Source organism: Esox lucius, chromosome 14 (assembly GCF_011004845.1).
Source record: "Esox lucius isolate fEsoLuc1 chromosome 14, fEsoLuc1.pri, whole genome shotgun sequence".
In the NCBI taxonomy this organism is placed as follows: Eukaryota; Metazoa; Chordata; class Actinopteri; order Esociformes; family Esocidae; genus Esox; species Esox lucius.
In genome coordinates this window covers 21,528,704-21,548,855 of record NC_047582.1, presented here as the reverse complement: position 1 = coordinate 21,548,855, position 20,152 = coordinate 21,528,704, and the positions used below count along the sequence as shown (strand labels likewise).

General features: G+C 41.7%; 1 protein-coding gene across 5 annotated transcripts in view; it reads left to right on the top strand.

Moving 5' to 3' along the window:
- Positions 1–20,152, top strand: part of cacna1bb (calcium channel, voltage-dependent, N type, alpha 1B subunit, b) — a 122,159-nt gene that overhangs the window by 27,668 nt on the left and 74,339 nt on the right. The window lies entirely within an intron of this gene.

The window sequence follows — 20,152 nt, the reverse complement described above, 5'->3', positions numbered from 1 at the left end:
AACATCCTGAGAGGAAAAGGATGAAGAGGATGTGTAAGAGGTGGTGGACGAGGAGGAAGAGAATGAGGAAGAGCAAGACCAAGTACAGTCATTTCAGATGAAATTCGGGGCACTGTGATAGACCATGTTCTTGTTCATGGAATGACAGCGAGGGAAGCAGGACAAAGAGTACAACCCAATTTGAACAGATTCTCTGTGGCCTCCATTATCAGAGCATTCAGAGAAGAGAACAGGTAACTGTTTCTATTCCTTTTGGTAATTGGACGTTTACTGAATACATTTGATTCAGTACATCACTTTATCAACAGAAAGGGGACTGGGGAAATAAAACTAAACTTTTCTTACCATACAACATTTTACGTGTAAACATGATGTGCATGAATATCTTTATGCTTTGTATACATTTGTAAGTGCATTTAGGGCTATTTGTAGAAGTGTAGGACTATCACATGGATGGACTGCTATGTTCTCTCAACAACAACAGGCTCTCATTGTTGATATGGTCCTTCAAATCAATACCGTCCGACTGTGTTACGTGCAGCAAAGCGTTGTTGAAGACACTGTGCACTTTGAAGAAATCCACAGGCTTTCTACCATAGATCGTGTCCTCCTTCACAACAGGGTACGTGTGATGCAAGTGTACAGAGTGACCTTTGAGCGCAACTCAGAAAGGGTGAAAGATCTACGTTTTCAGAATGTGCATGAATGTGTACACTCAGCGCTGATGCTTACAGTACAACTCAATGCTACTGTAAACTGCACTATATTGTAGTGTATGTAAATTAGGAATGCATACAAATACACAATTGCGGAAGTTTGTTTTTCTGTATCACATACTACACTACTTATTTATCTGTTTATATATGTAGAGAGTATTTGAAATGTATTCCATGGAAAGGCCCCATCTACATTTGTGTAGATGAAGCAGGTTTCAGTCTGACACAGAGGAGAAGGAGAAGCAGGAACATAATTGGCCAACGTGTCATTGTGGACGTTCCTGGCCAGCGTGGTGGCAATGTCACCCTGGGTGCAGCCGTAAGAAATCGTGGGGTTCTCCACCGTCATGCAGGCCTGGGGCCATATAACACTGAACATCTCCTTCCATTTCTGGGTGGCCTTCATCTGATCTCCTTCCATTTCTGGGTGGTCTTCATCTCCTTCCATTTCTGGGTGGTCTTCATCTCCTTCCATTTCTGGGTGGTCTTCATCTCCTTCCATTTCTGGGTGGCCTTCATCTCATCTCCTTCCATTTCTGGGTGGCCTTCATCTCATCTCCTTCCATTTCTGGGTGGTCTTCGGGATGTTTTTTTTGAGCGTGAGCAGCAGGATCATCAGCAGGCTGTGCATCCTGTCTATGTCCTGGTTTGGGACAATGTCAGCTTTCACCATGGTGTCCGGATACACGAGTGGTTCAGTTCAACATCAACCAGTGATTCATAAATGTTTGCCTTCCACCATACAGCCCTTTCCTCAACCCAATAGAATAGTTTTTCTCTTCGTGGCGGTGGATGTTCTATGAACGAAATCCATACCGCAGAGAAATGGAATTGGCCTGTGGTGACTTAAGGTGTGGTTTGTTGTCAAGGCTGGATCTGGCACACCAGAGTGCTTTCCCCCCGTTGCCAGGTAAGGAAAAACATTGCTTATGATTTGGACTAAGTCCTCTGGCCCGACCCAGCTCTACGACATGATGCTGAGGAAGAAGTCATCTCTCACTTACTTTGATTTTGCAGTGGCACAACGTTTTCGGAGTGTACTGTAAGGTGCTTTTCATTTAGAGTGTTCTTTGTTCTCTGGGCGTTTTGCAGTTGGAATACTGTATTGTGCTGAATATACAGACATTCAGTACTGTATTACTTGCAGTACTTATAGTATACAATGTATTCCCTGTATTTTGTTGTGATTATTGTCCTTTTGTTTAATTGCAAAATGCGTTTACTATATATAGTTTATTTTTTTCTGTATTTATGGGCCCTGGACACTGTGTTCTCAATTTTTTGGTGTGGTGTCTAATGAATGCTCTGTGGTGTTTATCTTTTGACTGGCTGTGTGTATAATCTGAAAGCATTGTTTGAGCACAGATTAAATGGTTTTGATGCGATTGTTTGATTTTGCCAGAAGAGTCAGGGGTTTTGTGAATGTACTTTGGAGATTTGGCTCTGTGTTTAAGGAGAAAATGGGTGAAGGTTTCAAGAAATGTGTCTAAGCAATTGGGAAAAACTGTTATCCTCACAGGGTGTGTTATATGTTTTCCTGTCTCCCGGTGGACGTGACGTTAAATGAACCCGGCACTGTGGGGTACTTCCATTTTAATAGCGCCTGTGTGCTTGCGTGTGTTGCAGTGTGGTGTAGGAAAACAAACACAAATATGTGATTCATCTCTCGCTCTCTCTCTGTCTACTGCTGAGCTACTCCCACAAACCCAGCGCAGCCGTTGTCATGTTGCCTTCCTGTTTCTATGGTGACAGGGTGCAATCAGTCGTCTGCGTGGCTTTCAGTCTCTGTATTGTCACATACACACACAAACACACACGCACTCATGAACACGAACACACTCATGGGCCCATTCGATCATGACCTTTCACATGCCCTCTAAAATTCATTCACATGCACACAAACACAAATGCACGCAGACACACACACCCACAGACTAGCTCAGGCAAGACAAACTGATCATTCTTTCTCTAACCCTCCACATCCCACAAGGATGCACGTAACATGGATCCACACACACACACACACCATTAACCATGTCATCGTTACACCATGCTGTAGTGCACTACAGTGTGTCTGACTCTCACTATCTAACTCTGTATCTTTGTCTTGTTTTACTTATAACCCAATAGTAGTAAGTACGCCTTACTCAATGAAGTAGCAATCAGCAAAGGCAGTGCCTGAAGGAAGATAATACATTATAATAAAAATCTCCCCCTTCCTTTCTCCCTGTCTCTCTCTTACATTTCGATTTTTCCCTTCCTGTATTTCTCTCTCTGTCCTTCACTCTGCTGCAGTAAGCCTCTGTAAGTGAACAATATACAGTAGTGTCTCTCTTTTCTCTACCCCTCTAATCTCTTGTGGACAGGCTATGTCAACAGAAGTGGTACCATTGATCATCATACGACATGCATATGATAAGAAGCAGCGGTTGTTTCCGGGTGCTTTGGAAAAATAACACACTTGCAAGTGTTAACATCTTTAGGAAACAGAGGGGACATTTAGCCGCTAGACTTGCCATAGTTTGCTAAGCCATGGGGGGGGGGGGGGGGGGGGCTTTTTCATGATGGTTTCATTATGGTTTCTCATCTTATGACAATTGAGCAGGTGACCGCTTAAGACCTCTGACTTACATTACTAATACTTCCATTTGCACTGCATGTTAATGATTACCCGCAGGCTCATCATGCTAAAACCTGTAGACTTCCAGGTGACGTCACAAAATGACCATCCTACCTGGGCCCGGGTCACCTGCTTAGATATGTCTGCTTGTTACTGCCTTGGCCTTTCATGTTTGTCTGCAAGCAGCCATTTTCTATTAGGGTTGTTGCTTTCAGGGACACTGCACTTTCTGGACTTCCTCTCCTTTTTGAATTACACAGGTGGAAAGCAGAAATCATATGTGACAAGCAGGTCATCACTAGCTGAAAGGCTGTCTGTTGTCCCTTCGGGGTGGACGGAAAACAAATGTTGTGTGCCTGTGCCATCATGTGTAAACCTGCGAAGCTAATTTCCTAGCTTCCTTTTTTAGCCAATTTGAGAACATTCATGCTTGCTATTCATGTCTGTAGGCCCTTACACTTATATCGTCTTCTGTGTAGCAGGTTGACCTTTCTTAGAAAATAGAGAAAAGGCCGTACATCCCTGTGCGTGGAGACCAAAGTAACTGACCCATGAGCTGCCTGTTTGACTTTCCAGCTTATGGTATTCATATTTCCCAGAAGCGCAGCTCCCCGGTGTGATGTGTGTAAATGGTGGATGTCTTTCAAAAGGGAACAGGCAGATGGAAACAGGCAGATGGAAACGAATTGATATGATTAATACCATTTATCAAAATTCTACCCTTAAGCTGCTTCCCAAATAACATCCTATTCCCTATATATATATATATATATATATATATATATATATATATACACTCACCTAAAGGATTATTAGGAACACCATACTAATACTGTGTTTGACCCCCTTTCACCTTCAGAACTGCCTTAATTCTACGTGGCATTGATTCAACAAGGTGCTGAAAGCATTCTTTAGAAATGTTGGCCCATATTGATAGGATAGCATCTTGCAGTTGATGGAGATTTGTGGAATGCACATCCAGGGCACGAAGCTCCCGTTCCACCACATCCCAAAGATGCTCTATTGGGTTGAGATCTGGTGACTGTGGTGGCCATTTCAGTACAGTGAACTCATTGTCATGTTCAAGAAACCAATTTGAAATGATTCGAGCTTTGTGACATGGTGCATTATCCTGCTGGAAGTAGCCATCAGAGGATGGGTACATGGTGGTCATAAAGCGATGGACATGGTCAGAAACAATGCTCAGGTAGGCCGTGGCATTTAAACGATGCCCAATTGGCACTAATGGGCCTAAAGTGTGCCAAGAAAACATCCCCCACACCATTACACCACCACCACCAGCCTGCACAGTAGTAACAAGGCATGATGGATCCATGTTCTCATTCTGTTCACGCCAAATTCTGACTCTACCATCTGAATGTCTCAACAGAAATCGAGAGTCATCACACCAGGCAACATTCTTCCAGTCTGCGACTGTCCAATTTTAGCCTCTTTTTCCTATTTGTAGTGGAGATGAGTGGTACCTGGTGGGGTCTTCTGCTGTTGTAGCCCATCTGCCTCAAGGTTGTGCGTGTTGTGGCTTCACAAATGCTTTGCTGCATACCTCGGTTGTAACGAGTGGTTATTTCAGTCAAAGTTGCTCTTCTATCAGCTTGAATCAGTCGGCACATTCTCCTCTGACCTCTAGCATCAACAAGGCATTTTCGCCCACAGGTCTGCCGCATACTGGATGTTTTTCCCTTTTCACACCATTCTTTGTAAACCCTAGAAATGGTTGTGTGTGAAAATCCCAGTAACTGAGCAGATTGTGAAATACTCAGACCGGCCCGTCTGGCACCAACAACCATGCCACACTCAAAATTGCTTAAATCACCTTTCTTTCCCATTCTGACATTCAGTTTGGAGTTCAGGAGATTTTCTTGACCAGGACCACACCCGTAAATACATTGAAGCAACTGCCATGGGATCGGTTGATTAGATAATTGCATTAATGAGAAATTTAACAGGTGTTCCTAATAATCCTTTAGGTGAGTGTATATATATATATTTATAATTATACACAGGAACAATAATCACTACATGAACAATAATCAAAATAAATTCATTTCATTATCAGGAACTAGGATGCCATTTGGGACACAGTCTTAATTGAATACTGTATTTCCCAGAAGAACATTCATCCCCAGAGACACTAGTCTTGTTGCTGGTGCTTCAGGATCTTACTACTTACTGTCAGTGTGACTCTAACCCTCTACATCAGCAGCCTTGTGTCAAAGCCCTGCACTCTCTTTCAGCTCTATTTCTCCAACACAATAGATGGAGAGAGAGACAGGAAAGAGAGAAGGAGGGTGAGAGAGAGAGAGTGAGAGAAAGAGCGAGGAGGAGAGAGATGGAGAAGAGATAGATGGAGGGAGAGGGGGTTAGATAAAGACAGATATAGGGGATAGAGAGGTGGTTGAGATAGATGGAGGGAGAGGGGGTTAGATAAAGACAGATATAGGGGATAGAGAGGTGGTTAAGATAGATGGAGGGAGAGGGGGTTAGATAAAGACAGATATAGGGGGTATAGAGGTGGTCGGAGAGTAGGGGACAGAGTGAAGGAAGAGAGATTAAGAGAGTGTTGGGGAAAGACAGGGGGTAGGAGGGGGTACATATCTATGTCTGTATGGTACTGTAAATAATGTTTCTATGTGCTTAGGCATGTCTTTACTGTAACTTTACTGTAACTTTACTGTAATGTTTTTTATAAGACATTCCAATATCAAATATCCAAATATTGTCAGTCCTACTGAGGTGCGGCAGTAAAAGAGTTATGGTCATTCAGAAAATAGCCTCTACTGTGAAGTACTCTTGAGAGACTCTAGAGAGACTCTGCATGGATTAATGTCTCAGATTTCTTGCTATGTCTTTTCCAACCTCATCAAACATTATGGCAGAGGGCTCAGTGCGGTTTTCTTAGGTAGGGTAAGGTGCACACTAATAAGTACAGGGTTGCCTATAATCTTGGCACATTTGATAAATCTTTGATATGTCTTGATTGAGAATTACTTTTTTTTTTGAATTATTTTACTTCCATCAATTGTTGGATTTCTGATGAACAATTCAGTTCTTTTACAGATTTTTCTCATGTATACTAAGGTTGTTTCAAATGTGGAAGGCACTGTATATCAGTTTCACCAAATTATGAAAATGTCGGTGTGCTTTCCAGAATTCACAAAAAAATATCCATTGCGGACAAGAGAGTCTTGTTGGCATGATGTTATTTGTAAATTCTAAATGTTTTGCTTCTGTGTGGTGTCAGTGTGTGTTTCTGTGTGTATTTCAGTGAATATTTGTGTTTGTATTTATGTGTGTGTTTCTAACCTAATAACATTATACGGAAACACATTTGATAAATCTTTGATATGTCTTGATTGAGAATTACTTTTTTTTTTGAATTATTTTACTTCCATCAATTGTTGGATTTCTGATGAACAATTCAGTTCTTTTACAGATTTTTCTCATGTATACTAAGGTTGTTTTAAATGTGGAAGGCACTGTATATCAGTTTCACCAAATTATGAAAATGTCGGTGTGCTTTCCAGAATTCACAAAAAAATATCCATTGCGGACAAAAGAGTCTTGTTGGCATGATGTTATTTGTAAATTCTAAATGTTTTGCTTCTGTGTGGTGTCAGTGTGTGTTTCTGTGTGTATTTCAGTGAATATTTGTGTTTGTATTTATGTGTGTGTTTCTAACCTAATAACATTATACGGAAACACCCTAATGTGGTGAAATCAAGTGTTAGATTTAGATCAAAACTTACAACTGAGGGTAGGGTTAGAGTTGGGGTTAGGATAAGTAAAAGTGGGACTTTTTTAAGGATGGTTTACTTTGGTGTACCGTCCTTAAAAAAATAAGTATGTACAGTATGTATGTATATGTGTGTATGTACGTTATCTGTTGGTAAATGTGTGTATGTACATTATGTGTATGCACAGTGTGTGGTTGTATATGTGTGTATGTATAGTTTGTTTATGTGCAGTGTGTGTTTGTAAATGTGTGTGTATTTATATAGTGGGGAGAACAAGTATTTGATACACTGTCGATTTTGCAGCTTTTCCTACTTACAAAGCATGTAGAGGTCATACAATAAAATGCAAATTAATTACTTAAAAATCATACAATGTGATTTTCTTGATTTTTGATTCCGTCACTCACAGTTGAAGTGTACCTATGATAAAAACTACAGACTTCTACTTGCTTTGTAAGTGGGAAAACCTGCAAAATCGGCAGTGTATCAAATACTTGTTCTCCCCACTGTATCTGTGCACACTCATGCATGCCTAGCCTGCTTGTCCATGGGTGGAGACAGCTGTCCAGTCTGTATTCGATGGCGTAGGTGTGAATCTCTGAACCCTTCCGGCATAATCTGCTCTTTTTCTCCCTCATTTACCACTGGCCTAATCCAATGCCTTGTGCCTGCGGAGAACTGTGTGTGTTTCTTTGTGTGTGTGTGTGTGTGTGTGTGTGCGTCTGTACTCGGCAATTTGTTTAAGCACGCATTTACACTAATAGGTATGTGTGTGAAGGCATGGCGTGATGTTCAGATGGACATCATTTTATGCCATGGTCCTTCTGGCCAAGGGAGAGCAGAATGGAACTACAGGTGTGAACCACAGAAATATAATCACTGGAATTCCATTTCCTATTTTTAGGGATTGTATTTCTGTGGCACGGGTCATCTTCAGAAGGTCTGGAGTACCTCCATAAAACTGTCTGAGACTCAAGCTGCCCGTCTGTCCAGCTCCATTAAAGTGTGTTCTTGCTGTTTCGACTCAAGCCTTAATGATCTCATTACTCTCAACCTCTATGTTATACTGACACAGCCTACCAGGTGTCCTTACCCAGGAGGGCACACTTTCAATGCCTTTATAATGCATCAAGATATCTGCTGAGAATTACTACCAGTGTTAGTAGGATTCATGTTCACTCTACCACATGGTCCCACTGCGTGTGAAGTAACACAGTAAAGACCCACAGGCTCCCATCTTTACGGAGTGTATTATTGAATAGTTTCCCTGCGAGCAGCACAATCCCATTATACGCCTTTTTTTTTTACAGAGTTGTTTTCTAATGAATATTACATAATGAGCAGGGTTCTCAGAGTTCTTTAGACAGAGTGAGTTATGGATGTATGCCTGCTGGTCAAAATGGCCAGAGTGGTACATTTTCCCCATTGATTAGCCTGAGCAGCCATAGCATTTGTTGATCTATGCGTGTGTCCGTTTGTAGAGTAGCACCATGCTTTTACTGAAGGGTTGCAGGTCAGATCTAGGCCTAGGCAGCATCCCAAATGGCTCCCTATCCCCTAGTCAAAAGTAAAAGAGAATATTTGGAATGCATTTGGGATGCAGACGGGGTTGGTGTTTTTCTTCCCGAATCTCCTTCTGGACTCCACTCTACCCCAGAAGGATAACTGAAGGTTGCCTCATTGTTGAGGGGGAAACTAAATGCAAACAGGCTGCATGCTCTGAGAGGAGATTTGAACAGGGTTTGAAGTTGTCAGTCAAACTGGTATAATCGGTCTTGACAGGGGTGATCATGAATCAAGGGAAGTGTCTTGCCCTACAGGCTCCACCTACAGGACAATACCAGCTATTACTGTTAAGGGGTAATACCTTGTGAACCTTTCTGGTTCAACAGCTACAGGAGAACTGACAGACATCTGGTAAACCATTTGCTTCTGCACGGATCTCCCGTTGGAGCTTGTCAAAGACAAGATGTGGATCCCCTACATTCAGGACCAGCTCAAGACTTTAGGGGGCCCCCTAGCAGTGGGGGCTCAATAGAGATTGGGGCTCCCTAGTGGTCGGGAACTACTAGGGTTCTATGCCTAGAACCGGCCCTGACTACATTGCTTACAGGCACTTTTCTCATTGAACGACATATAAAGTTCACTTGTCATCCACGAGAATTGGGAATAGACTCTGCAATGGGGGTGTTGCGTCATCCAAGCTTTTTGGGGATTCCACTGACTGAATTTTCCAAGTGAAGTTGACTTCACAGGGAGTCCCAGCCAACTGATGTGAATAAAAGACAATGATGAATGTGTGAGTTTTCACCAGTAATAGAACACAATGTGTTCTTGAGTACTGTGTGACACTGCCCCTAGAGCCTTCAGTACTTTGTGACACTGCCCCTAGAGCCTTCAGCACTGTGTGACACTGCCCCTAGTGCCTTCAGTACTGTGTGACACTGCCCCTAGAGCCTTCAGTACTGTGTGACACTGCCCCTAGAGCCTTCAACACTGTGTGACACTGCCCCTAGTGCCTTCAGTACTATGTGACACTGCCCCTAGAGCCTTCAGTACTGTGTGACACTGCCCCTAGAGCCTTCAGCACTGTGTGACACTGCCCCTAGTGCCTTCAGTACTGTGTGACACTGCCCCTAGAGCCTTCAGTACTGTGTGACACTGCCCCTAGAGCCTTCAACACTGTGTGACACTGCCCCTAGTGCCTTCAGTACTGTGTGACACTGCCCCTAGTGCCTTCAGTACTATGTGACACTGCCCCTAGAGCATTCAGTACTGTGTGACACTGCCCCTAGTGCCTTCAGTACTGTGTGACACTGCCCCTAGTGCCTTCAGTACTGTGTGACACTGCCCCTAGTGCCTTCAGTACTGTGTGACACTGCCCCTAGAGCCTTCAAAACTGTGAGACTGACCCTAGAGCCTTCAATACTGTGTGAGACTGCCCCTAGAGCCTTCAGTACTATGTGACACTGCCCCTAGAGCTTTCAATACTGACGCTAATGCATGCATTCAATGGTATTTAACACATCACCAAGCACTGACATAAAAGTGGCCTGTACAATTTAGTTGTTGTTTGGTCTGTTCTTTGGTCTGCATTATTTTTCTGGAGTTTATTATATAAGTCTATGGTTAAAGGCTTACGGCCAGTGTCTTAAGTTAGGAACAATATTTTGTTTCAAGAACAAAGGGAAACTTGACTGTGAGATATCAAAAGTGCATGTAAAAAGGCTTTTCTTGAAACATTATTTAAAAGGGATTTATAAATAGTATATATTACAAAATTCTCACATTGCATGTGTTATTAGCCTACTAGTAATGCTCGGCTTTATCAGCCACTTTAGGCTAGACAGAATTTAAAGAGAGCTGAGGTGCAGCACTAATTTACTGTGGTGTTAACATGGTCTCATTCTAAATATTTTCATCCCAAATTTGTCTCTCTGACCATTTGCACTGCTGCATGAAAAATGCAGTCTACACCAAAATGGTCTCAATCAGGGCCAGCAGATCCAGCTGAAATTCAGCCCTTTATTCGATAAATGACCCAATGTCTCCCTTTCTCATTTACAGGAAGCTCCAGTCCATTCCACCAATCACCAATTAGATCTGCATATCATTGTCACCCAACCAGATTGTCTGTTTTGGGGAGATTAGTTGATTATCAGTGGTGGTACAGTGTCTAGAAGAGGTGTAGAATTATTCCAGTAAAGCAGCTGTCAGGAACACAAATCGAATGAAAAAGCATGTTATTTTTCTTTAGATTTGTGACCTGTTATGAAGCTCATGGGGAAATTATAACAATGAATTATTGAAACAAACTTGCAGTAGTTGCTAAGAGCAACCCATAGGGTGTGAAGAGGGGATAAAAACTTTTCCTCTTCTTTTGGCTTTTCTGTAATTAGCACAGGATCAGCTTGATACACATTAGTGGGCTGGTGTTAATTAACACTTGTACGGGTGAGGAGGCTGGGGAGAAGAGCACTTTAATTGTGGCCAAACAAACAGGTCCTCCCTGCTCTGCTGTGTTAATTGACTGAGGTGGGATCATACAAGACTTACAAGGCCCTTAAGGTTTTTTCTATCCAAATAATTCAGTTCGCACCTTGTGCAAGAAATCCTCCAGTCTGAAACTGTTACAGTTTATTAAGAACAGGTTCAATATTTTTCTTTCATTTTATTTTTTGCATTGTGGAAATAGAAAGCTGTCCGATAGCCAGGATTTGAAGGTAAGGCAAGGTTGTTTATACTCTTCTGAGAAACGAGAATAGTTTTCCAAAAACGTGTTTAGCCGTTAAGGAGTTTATTTACAGTATGCTATCCTCTGACATCATCAAGGTCAGCATGTACAGTATCTCACAAAAGTGAGTACACCCCTCACATATTTAATTATATCTTTTCATGTGACAACAATGAAGAAATGACACTTTGCTACAATGTAAAGTAGTGAGTGTATAGCTTGTATAACAGTGTAAATATGATGTCCCCTCAAAATACCTCAACACACAGCCATTAATGTCTAAACCGCTGCCAAATTGGGCCCAATCAGCCATTTTCCCTCCCATGTGTCATGTGACTTGTTAGTGTTACAAGTCACATGGTGTGAATGGGGAGCAGGTGTGTTAAATTTGGTGTTATCGCACTCACACTTCATACTGGTCACTGGAAGTTCAACATGGCACATCATGGCAAAGAACTCTCTGAGGATGTGAAAAAAATTATTGTTGCTCTACATAAAGTTGGCCTAGGCTATAAGAAGATTGCCAAGACCCTGAAACGGAGCTGCAGCACGGTGGACAAGACCATACAGCGGTTTAACAGGACAGGTTCCACTCAGAACAGGTCTCGCCATGGTCGACCAAAGAAGTTGAGTGCACGCGCTCAGCGTCATATCACGAGGTTGTCTTTGGGAAATAGATGTATGAGTACTGCCACTATTGCTGCAGAGGTTGAAGAGGTGGGGGGTCAGCCTGTCAGTGCTCAGACCATACACCGCACACTGCATCAAATCGGTCTGCATGGCTGTTGTCCCAGAAGGAAGCCTCTTCTAAAGATAATGCACAAGAAAGCCCGCAAACAGTTTGCTGAAGACAAGCAGACCAAGGACATGAATTACAGGAACCACATCCTGTGGTCTGATGAGACCAAGTTAAACTTATTTGGTTCAGATGGTGTCAAGCGTGTGGCGGGAACCAGGTGAGGAGTACAAAGATAAGTGTGTCATGCTAACAGTCAAGCATGGTGGTGGCAGTGTCATGGTCTGGGGCTGCATGAGCACTGCCGGCACTGGGGAGCTACAGTTCATTGAGGGACCCATGAATGCCAACATGTACTGTGACATACTGAAGCAGAGCATGATCCCCTCCCTTCGTAGACTGGGCCGCAGGGCAGTATACCAACATGATAACTACCCCAAACACACCTCCAAGACAACCACTGCCTTGCTAAAGAAGCTGAGGGTAAAGGGGGTGGACTGGCCAAGCATGTCTCCAGACCTTAACCCTATTGAGCATCTGAGGAGCGCAAGGTCTCTAACATCCACCAGCTCCGTCATGGAGGAGTGGAAGAGGACTCCAGTGGCAACCTGTGAAGCTCAGGTGAACTCCATGACCAAGAGGGTTAAGGCAGTGCTGGAAAATAAAGGAGACCACACAAAATATTGACCCTTTGGGTCCAATTTGGACATTTTCACTAAGGGGTGTGCTCACTTTTGTTGCCAGTGGTTTAGACATTAATGGCTGTGTGTTGAGTTATTTTGAGGGGACAGGAAATTTACACTGTTATACAAGCTATAAACTCACTACTTTACATTGCAGCAAAGTGTCATTTCTTCAGTGTTGTCACATGAAAAGATATAATCAAGCATTTACAAAAATGTGAGGGGTGTACTCACTTTTGTGAGATTCAGTATGTGGATAATAACAATGGGTGCCAGTTCTGGAACTGAATTAAACATAGCCAAGCTCCTGTCATAAATTAATCCTAAAGTACTTTCACTAGTATTATTAGCATATCATTTTTCTGTCTGCGCTCTCTACCTGGAACAAACATATTGCCACGGAGAATGACGGGATCTGTCTTGGTGACGTTATGCATATATTTTGGATGTAGATATCTGTGTAAACGGTTTAGTGCATCCAAATCTGAGCTGGTAGTGTTTTGGAATTTAGACAAAAAGGCAGACAGCAACCTCTCACCTGCATCTATACAACAGGAGGTCTCACAGGAAAAAAGGTTAAATAAGAGTTGGGCTCTCGCTGTTACTGACCGCAGCTCAAGCTAAAATACGCTCAACTCAGAACTCTATCTTGCAGGCGACATTATCTGGTCTGCATTTTACTATATATTGCGGTTTGTCTTTGCTGTGATTGTTATGTCCATATTCTGAAAGCACCTTGTATCTGCAAAAAAATGTGCGCTGTTAATTGCAGGCATGCCGTCTTTGATGGAAAGGATCTCTGGCAGGCATGATGAGTTCATTAGACCCGTGCTCTGTCTCGAGACGGCTGTCTTCTCAGATCACATGGTGGTGTAAGGCTTCTGTCTTGCAGGCATTTCTCTCTCACTAACTCTCTCCCTCATCTCAATCTTCAGTTAATAAATTGAAGAATAAAAACGTGCTGTTCCTCTCCCAGAATAATTATCTGCTTTAGGTCATCAATCAATGCATAGTTGAGAATTAATTGTTTTATTTTGTTATGAAATAGATGACAGTACTCCTCACAGTAGATGTGAAAGAGCATTTTTGTATCTAGCCCCTCTGCCTTACAGGAACCAGACATGTTCCACCTAGTACTTAGACTAAGTACATTAACTATAAACAACAGAAAAGTATTGAGGAGTCATTTCTGAATGTGAAACTAATTTCTCTTTTGCTTATAGCTTACCCCTTCTCCTCCCTCTCTCCCTCTGCTGTGCGGAGCTGGAGGAGTGACGAGGAGCTTTATTCTCGGCAGTCTCAAGAGCTACTGAGGCATCATCTGGTAATAGGCTGAAATATAGAGACAGGGGAACAGCAGCTTGAATATACCGACAGCAAAACCTCTCCTGGTAACAGACTAATGTCAGCCTCAAGAATCAATTAGTCAAATAGTGTGGCTGATAGTGCTTACAACTGTGCTGTTATGGTTCCTGTTCATAACTATACGTATGTTCTAATCAGAAATTGATGATATGGTATTAACATCAGGACGTTGTTCCTGATTGCCTGCTTCATCTGTGTCACTGCAATGAGACAGATGAATCAGTTGCAGATGTTTTAGCATAAAGCTGGTATCAAACCTCCCGTCCTAAAGATGCAGGAGCAATGCTCTTCCAAATGAGCCACACAGGTCCACAAGAGGAGAGGAGCTACAGGTCTCAGTGACAGAAATAGAGGTCTAAGTGAGATTCTTGGTTATGTGGAGTTGTAGTCCCTGAGCCTCTGGTCTCCTGCTGCAGAGGGAAATGAAAAGCTGTGAGGTGTCTGTTGCTGTTTGAGTCTGTATAAATATAGTAGCACTGGCATTTCTCATCAAGAATGTTTCCCCTCGATGTTTGGTTTGATGTGCAGGCTCTACATGTTACATATCTGCCTCTCATCCTGAATAGGGCGTCCTCTTAGGTTTTGGAGAGAAAGATGTACAAGAAGTAGAATATATCAAGTATTTAGCCGCAGTGTGTGGGCTCAGTTCTTACACAGGTGAATATTCTTCACAACATAAACCTGAAAGTGATGAAGGTCCACCACATTCTAGGTTCGTGACTGGGCAATTAATTGATGTTGCTGGCAGCTCCGACGGGGCAATGCTTCTAGTAAAGCAACTACTGTAACAGGGAGATGCACAGAGAATGGACCCGGAGGTGTTCAGGACCCTGGTGGGGATTTATTAACCAAAAGACAAGTGCAATGGGAGGATGTGAGGGAGAAATCAAAACCAAAGTTCAAACTCCCTTTTTGTGGAGGCAGCGTGGACTCTTTGGCAGCCTGCTGGTGGGGGTTTGGGAGGAATGGATACTGCAGGTTGTATGTTGCAGTAGATACTGCAGGTTGCCCTCCGTCTCCTGGCTCTTCTTCTTCTTCATTCTCTTCTTTGTCCGCATCTTCCTTTTCCTCTTATTCTTCCTCTTCCTGCCCTTCTTCAGCAAGTGTGTGGGGGCGGGGTTGGCTCAGCTGGATGCCCCCATATGATTCTGGAAGCTACCAGTTTTTTTCTACCAAAGTTGGGGGCGTTGGTGCAACACTGATTTGAGGGGTTTGGACGCATTCGTGCCATACAATGTTAATATGAAAATATTAATAATGATCTCTCTTTTGTTAACTAGTAAGGCAGTTAATCACAAAGTTGAGAATATGTAAACATACAGTTGCAAAAATCTTCACACCCTTTCTCCTTTTCTAAAATAAGAACAGGGAGAAGAAAGTTGTGATTAGAGATGCTTAGATTTTTCAGGACCTTGAGAAGAAAGTCTGAAAACTGAAATGAGAATTTCTGCATTTAAAACATAAAAGTAGCCTAGAGAAACATATTGGCACCCTAATGGAGAACTTCAAATAATCAGGTTAGAGGAAGTTGATCCTTGTTCACTGGATTATTTACTAATTTTTGATCATCTGCAGGTGTCCACACTAATATATTTTGATTCAACAGGATGTGAGTAAAATAAAAACATTCTGCTCCTCTGCCATGATGGACCAGGTCAAATAACTCTCTGAGGATTTCAGAAACAAAATGTAACACCTTTTTGCAGGATCGATGTTAGAGTTTACATAGCTGGCCAAAAACGGAATTAGCATTTTACCTTATGGGTTATATACTGTAACTTTGTGAAGGGTTTCTAAACCATAGCTTTCTATGTCAGTAGGATTGGGCTACATCTCTACATTACATTCAGTCATTCCATTTAATCTAATAACCCCTGATCTTCCAGAATCTGACTCTTGTCAAAGCCACTCAGGTCTTTACTCCAGTCCATTTCTCCCGCATCCAACACGTTGACTACGAGAACTGATTATTCACTTACCATAAAATCTACCAAGATCTTGACATGTGCCCTTGTTAGAAATCTTTTAATGTTATTCGCTTCATCTGTCAGGGGTCATAATGTTTTGTCTTTTCAGTGTGTGTGTATATATATATATATATATATATATATATATATATATATATATATATATATATATATATATATATATATATATATATATTTGTAATGATGCTTTCAAGGTTAAAGAGGCTTCTGTCACTCCTGCATATCTCTTTTTACATTTTGTTACGAGTAAAGCCCTATCCTTTATTGGGTCCATACAGGTGAATGCTCTCCACAATATAACATATGCTATTTCTGGTGTACTGATAAGGGGTTACTGTCACAGAATAAAGAAACATCACCAAGGAGGAAATGAATAAGTATGGGTGTGTGTCGTGTGTATTTGTGCGTGCATGCATGTGTGTGGGTGCGTGTGTGAGAGCGCATGTGTGCGTGTGTCTCTGTGTGTATACATTTGACTGTGTGTGGCTAGCAGACACCAAGTGTGTAACTGATGCTGATAGCATCATCCTCCATATTACCTGTGGCAATGCCTGGCGCCCACATAGATATATTCTGGTACCGATAAAGGGATATTAAAACCCACTCCTCGTCAGCTCTGAGCTTGCTGTCTGCTCCTCAGACATAAAACCCATGCCCTCCTGCCCCCAGCTCACACACACACTGTTCTCCTGCCCTCATCTATCTCACACACACACACATGCACGCACACACACTCACGCACACTGTTTCGATAAGAGCTGACTTTCATCATAGATTCAGGGCTGATCCATTATTACGATATTGTTTAATGTCGAGCGAAACTCCACTCTAGCAAAATCTCTGGCCTTGCCTATGTTCATTCTTCTTGCAGGCGAAAGTCCCAACATTATTATTAGATTGGTAGAAGCTTAAAGCCAAAAAAAAATGTATATGCTGAAGAAAGACCAACAAATGAAATGTTGGAAAACTAGAATGACGATGTTTTATAAAAATATTTGCATGTTTAATTGAGAAACAATGAAAATATATTCTGAGTGAAGTGACGTATTTAATTCCAGTCAACATAATGTTTTGTCCTTAACAACCGCCAGCAGGTGCTAGTCACATTATATTTTGGAAGGTGCATGCACATTCAATCTTAGGAAAGGCTCATTCATTTCACAGTTGGACGTGTTGAGTTAATAAGATCTTGAAAATAAGGATTGCTAGTGTTCTGACAAAAATCAATCAATGTAATAACCCCTTCCCCAGCCTCGAAATTGCTAGCACACAGAGCCTGGTAACATCGCATTGACTCTATTGAAGTGATGTTCATTGTATGTAGCTTATGGGCTTGACCAAAGTGATCAGTGGAGAATGGACACAGAATTAGAACTGACACATTTGGGTCTGAACATGTGGCCTTGTCTAATTAGCTATTGTGTCAATTGGCCCGTCCAAAAGATAACCTCTGTTGAAAGACTGTGGACATTTTCTGGATACACTGCAGGGATGTTACACCTTCGCTGTCCGTCCATGTGCAAATTCCAAAAAACATAGATTCAGTATCTATACAATCATTGTGCCATTTTACCATTGCGTTAATGTCTCTGCCATGATTTAAAAAACGTTCTGAGCGTTTCGCTGTGCCGTGATTTAAAAGACATTATGAACCTGTTTCCTACTGCCAGGTGTGCCTCTGAAGCTTGGTAGGACTGGTGCTGGTGCTTCCCGGGATGGGAGACCAGAGGCTTCCCTGGTGTTTAGGGATGTCATTTTTTCTCATGAATGAAATTAAACATTTTAAGTGAGTGGTCTGTTTGGACTTAGGAGGACATGAGGTCTTGGTCCACACCTCCGGAGTACCAGGCTTGAAAGATTCATTGCTGTCCCTGTCCAAAGTCCTCCTGGTTGTGTTGCGGGTACCTGACGATTTCAGCTTCCACTCTACTGGGTGTTTTGTAAAAGCACTTTGTGACAACTGCTGATGTAAAAAGGGCTTTATAAATAATTTTGATGGATTTTGATTTATTTGAGGAGTTAATAATGAATATGGTTGCCTTGCCTCATCATGCTCCAGTGACTCTTTGGGGTGGCTTAAGTCCCCATGAGTTCTATCATGGTTTGAAGACTGGAGTGCGTTCTCCCCATACATAAGGATTACCAAATAGACTTCCTGGTTGAAGGACACATACCTCAGCATTGACCTCCCCAAGTCTGCTGGGAGCTTTGGCAGTGAGGCAGACCGTAATCATGAATTGGACATCACGGAATTGGGGAGAAAAATGGTGTAAAAATATGGGCTGAACCCGAAAAAAATAAATGAAATCTGCATGAGCACCACAATGCTTAATTTATCTCTGCTACACCTATTTCTGAACAATTAGCCTGACTTATAATCTTCATAGGGATTGTGGCAAAGTGGATTCAAGCTCGCTTGTCAATGTCTCTTCTGACGTTATATTTAATAATACTTTCCACTTCCCCTATTCATTTTGCCTTTCTAGAATCATTATAAAACACTTCATTATAGTATTATTCATCTCTTTTGTTAGCAACACTGCACTGTTTATAAAGCATGCCCAGTGCACTAGAGAGACGTTTGACTGACAGTGTAAAATCTGTTCCCATCATTAATGCAGTTAAATGTACCATTGTCTATCCTCTATCTGTACTCAAAAATGAAGCATTGGTTTGGTGCACTAAATCCTGTTAACGTTCACAAGCTTGAAACTCTGTCCATTACATTCTGTTAATGCTTTCCTTTGTTCATACTTTTTGATGGATCTCGGAGTGTCTGTCGGTGCCTGTCTTTTGCATGGTGCATTTGGGTTTCACCACTAGAAAGTACTTAATGTTGGAATTATGAGGAAGCCAATTACATTTGTGTTGGCGGAATTTGGTATTTGACTGCTATAAATAATTGTATGTTCTAGGAAGTAGACCATGGGCACAAATAAGATGTACTGGTGGGCACTGTGGGTGATGCCCCACTCTTGGTTAGGAATAATACATTCTGTATTTTAGGTTTAAAATATATAGAGTAACCTCTGGGACCAATGGAAGTCTTCGTCATACCCTCAAAGAATTCGAGAAATATTTGAACCTCTGACTGATAACATGAAAAAAATATTTTTCCCATTAATGTAATTTTTTTAAAAATATAGAATTGCTATTAAAAACAAAGAAACACACATACAATAAATAAAAAAAAGGATTTTGTTTTTATACAAGTCAGTATTTTGTGTCAAATTGTCTCCCTTCGAATGGAAATCTTAAGCAATACACTCTGGTAACTGACGTGTACTGATGTGTAATTCCTTCAAGAAGTCCTGTGGTAACGGCAACCTTCTTGCACTGTTTGCCATGGCTTTCCTTTTGAGTTGTTTTCCCTGTTGACAGGATTTAACACTTGCAGGTTTACACTCAAACAGGAGCCATAAAAATGTTATTTCTTAATTCAATTGGTTTTCCTCTTTTTTTGCATCGGAAACGTGGAGACAAATGTTTCGGCTTTATGCCTTCCAAGTGATCCCAAACATCTTCGGTTTTGTTACGGTATGTTTTCAGGCTTTCTTGTATAGAGACAGCATGGTGCACTGGAGACAGCGGTTTACACTGCTCAACCATCCTATGCCACATGAGTGCATCTTGAGTGCAGGAGAATAAAACGTTTTTAACTTGTTGTTCTATGGTTCCAAAAGTATTTCATGGGTTTAAGAAAATGTATTGTTCAGTTTTATTTATACAACAATCGCAAGCCTCTGCCAGTGTCAGCTAATTATCAATGGAAGTTATTCCAGCCATATATGGATTTGATTAAAGGTGATTTCGAGATTGTAAAATCTTTTTTTTACATGCTCACTTCTGTTGAGTTTTAACATGGAGAGGGGCAAAAGTGAGCTGAGGTTTGTCAAAGTATATGAGGTTCAAATACTTTTATCCACTGCCTATTATTTATTCACTTCTATACATCTGTCTCTGTCTCTCCTTCTCCACAGTGCATAGTGTAGTGTTTTTCATTCGGTTCCAGTGCAGCACTTTATCGTCGCCGCTCCACGTGCTTCTGCATCTAA